The sequence below is a fragment of the Eretmochelys imbricata genome, chromosome 14 (genome assembly GCF_965152235.1).
Source record: "Eretmochelys imbricata isolate rEreImb1 chromosome 14, rEreImb1.hap1, whole genome shotgun sequence".
Taxonomy (NCBI): domain Eukaryota; kingdom Metazoa; phylum Chordata; order Testudines; family Cheloniidae; genus Eretmochelys; species Eretmochelys imbricata.
The window spans coordinates 48,615,990-48,619,512 of record NC_135585.1 but is presented as its reverse complement, the minus strand read 5'-3'; the positions used below and the strand labels follow the sequence as shown (position 1 = coordinate 48,619,512).

The 3,523-nt window shown below is 48.9% G+C and overlaps 1 long non-coding RNA gene across 1 annotated transcript; it reads left to right on the top strand.

Annotated features, from left to right (window-relative positions):
* Positions 1-807: 807 nt before the first annotated feature.
* LOC144274464 (uncharacterized) lies at positions 808-2,697 on the top strand. Its single transcript, XR_013347881.1, has 2 exons — positions 808-1,129; positions 2,115-2,697. It is a non-coding gene; the product is annotated as an uncharacterized LOC144274464 (long non-coding RNA).
* The last annotated feature ends 826 nt before the right edge of the window (positions 2,698-3,523 follow it).

Sequence of the window (3,523 nt, the reverse complement as noted above, 5' to 3'; positions counted from 1 at the left end):
ATAGAAAGTGTAGAGTGCTCACTTTATATTATTTTTTATTACAAATATTTGTACTATAAACATTCAAAACAAAAATAGTATTTTTCAATTCACCTCATACAAGTACTGTAGTGAAATCTCTTTATCAGGAAAGTGTAACTTAGAAACATAGATGATTTTAATTATATAAGTGCACTCAAAAATAAAGCAATTAAGACCTTTAGAGACTAGAAGTCCACTCAGTGCTACTTCTTTTTCTGCCAATCGCTAAGGCTTGGTCTATGCTACGAGTTTATGTTGGATTTAGCAGCGTTAAATCGAATTAACCCTGCACCCGTCCACACAATGAAGCCATTTTTTCGACATAAAAAAAGGGCTCTTAAAACCGATTTCTGTACTCCTCCCCAATGAGGGGATTAGCGCTGAAATCGACATCGCTGTTTCGAATTAGGGTTAGTGTGGATGCAATTCAAAGGTAGTGGCCTCTGGGAGCTATCCCACAGTGCACCATTGTGACCGCTCTGGACAGCACTCTGAACTCGGATGCACTGGCCAGGTGTACAGGAAAAGCCCCAGGAACTTTTGTAACTCATTTCCTGTTCGCCCCAGGCGAGTTCATCAGCACAGGTGACCATGCAGTCTCAGAATTGAAAAAGAGCTCCAGCATGGACCAAACAGGACGTACTCGATCTGATCGCTGTATGGGGAGAGGAATCCGTGCTATCAGAACAACGTTCCAAAAGACGAAATGCCAAAACATTTCAAAAAATCTCCGAGGCCATGAGGGACACAGGCTACAGCAGGGACGCAACACAGTGCCGCGTGAAACTTAAGGAGCTCAGACAAGCGTACCAGAAAACCAAAGAATCAAACGGACGCTCCGGGACAGAGCCCCAGACATGCTGCTTCTACGCTGAGCTGCATGCCATTCTAGGGGGGGCCGCCACCACTACCCCACTCCTGTCCGTGGACTCCGAGGATGGGATACTCTCCTCCATGCCTGAGGATTTTGCAGATGGGGAAAATGAGGAGGAGGAGGACGAGCTTAAGGAGAGCACACAGCACACCGTTCTCCCCGACAGCCAGGATCTTTTTATCACCCTGACTGAAATACCCTCCCAACCCAACCAAGCCAGAGAAGGGACCTCTGGTGAGTTTACCCTTTTAAATATAATACATGTTATAAAAGCAAGCATTTTTTAATGATTAAGTAGCCCTGAGGACGGGGGATGCATTCGTGGCCAGTATTGCTCCTGGAAAAGTCTGTTAACGTGTCTGGGGTTGGAGTGGAAATCCTCCAGAGACGTCTCCATGAAGCTCTCCTGGAGGTACTCTAAAAGCCTTTGCAGAAGGTTTCTGGGGAGAGCAGCCTTATTCCGTCCTCCATGGTAGGACACTTTACCACGCCATGCTAGTAGCAAGTAATCTGGTATCATTGCATGACAAAGCCTGGCAGCGTATGGTCCCGGTGTTTGCTGGCATTCAAGCAACATCCATTCTTTATCTCTCTGTGTTATCCTCAGGAGAGTGATATCATTCATGGTAACCTAGTTGAAATAGGGGAATTTAATTAAGGCGACATTGAGAGGTGGCCATTCCTACTGGGCTGTTTGCCTGTGGCTGAAAGGAAATCCTCCCCACAGCTAGCCACGCGGTGGAGGTAGGGGGGAGCTTTGGCGCTGAGCTGTTCATGTTTGGCTAGCAGGGATCTTCCCTGATACCAGCCACACAGTGTGGGGAGAGATAAAGCAATCATCCCAGAAAATTGAATGGCGGGGCGGGTTAGTTTGGTTTTTGCTGCTGCACGTTAACAGGAAAACCGCAGCAGTAAATGGCCAACTCAACCTGCTTTGCTTGGTATGGGAGAGGAGGGCGCTGCTGTTATGAAGGTTGCAGAAGCCGAAAGACTATGGCTTACCATGGCCGCCTGCAAGCCGAGTTCTGCTGCCCGGCGCGGCGTGTGTGATCTCGAACCCCAACGCCGCAGGCACTCAATAGAAGATGCAAAATGCGACCTCGCACCAAAATCACACGTGCTCTGTAATGTGAATCGTTCAGTTCACCGTGGAAGAGTATAGCCATTGTTCTGTAAAATGTATCTTTTAAAATACTTCACTCCCTTTTTTTCCCTCCAGCAGCTGCCAATGTTTCAAGCCTCCCTCCTCCGTCCCAAAGGCTATCTCAGATAAGGCGGCGAAAAAAACGCACGCGCAATGAAATGTTCTCTGAGCTCATGCAGTCGTCTGGCACTGACAGAGCTCAGCAGAATGTGTGGAGGGACACAATAGCAGAGTACAGGAAAGTGGCCGATGAACGTGAGGAGAGGTGGTGGCAGGAAGATCAGAGGAGACATGAGGCAATGCTGGGGCTACTGCAGGATCAAACGGACATGCTCCGGCCTCTGGTGGAGGTTCATGAACGTCAGCAGGATCACAGACTGCCGCTGCAGCCGCTGTTTAATTGCCCTCCCTCCTCCCCAAGTTCCATAGCCTCCTCACCCAGATGCCCAAGAACATGGGGGGAGGGAGGTGGGGAGGCTCCGGGCACCCAACCACTTCATCCCAGTGGACAGCCCAAGCAACAGAAGGCTGTCATTCAAGAAGTTTTAAAGTGGCCTTTTCCTTCCCTCCTGCCTTCTTCCCATACCTCACCTGGGCTACCTTGTGAGTTATCTCCCTATTTTTATAATCAATTAATAAAGAATACATGTTTTTTAAATGATAGTGACTTTATTTCCCTTGCAAGCAAGCTGTGATCGAAGGGGGAAGGGTGGGTGGCTAACAGGGAATTTAGAGGCAACCAAGGGGGCGGGTTTTCATCAAGGAGAAACAAACAGAAGTGTCACACGGTACCCTGGCCAGTCATGAAACTGGTTTTCAAAGCTTCTCTCATGTGCACCACTTCCTGCTGTGCTCTTCTAACCTCCCTGGTGTCTGGCTGCGCGTATTCAGTGGCCAGGCGATTGGCCTCAACCTCCCACCCTGCCATAAACGTCTCCCCCTTTACTCTCACAGAGATTGTGGAGCACACAGCAAGCAGCAATAACAATGGGAATATTGGTTTCGCTGAGGTCTGAGCGAGTCAGTAAACTGCGCCAGCGACCCTTTAAACATCCAAATGCACACTCTACCACCATTCTGCACTTGCTCAGCCTATAGTTGAACAGCTCCTGACTACTGTCCAAGGTGCCTGAGTACGGTTTCATGAGCCAGGGCATTAAGGGGTAGGCTGGGTCCCCAGGGATAACTGTAGGCATTTCAACATCCCCAACAGTTATTTTCTGGTGTGGGACATAAATCCCTTCCTGCAGCCATTGAAACAGATCAGAGTTCCTGAAGACACGAGCATCATGAACCTTTCCTGGCCATCCCACGTTGATGTTAGTGAAATGTCCCTTGTGATCCACCAGTGCTTGCAGCACCATTGAAAAGTACCCCTTGCGGTTTATGTACTGGCTGCCCTGGTGGTCCGGTTCCAAGATAGGGATATGCATTCCGTATATAGCCCCACCACAGTTAGGGAATCCCATTGCAGCAAAGCCATC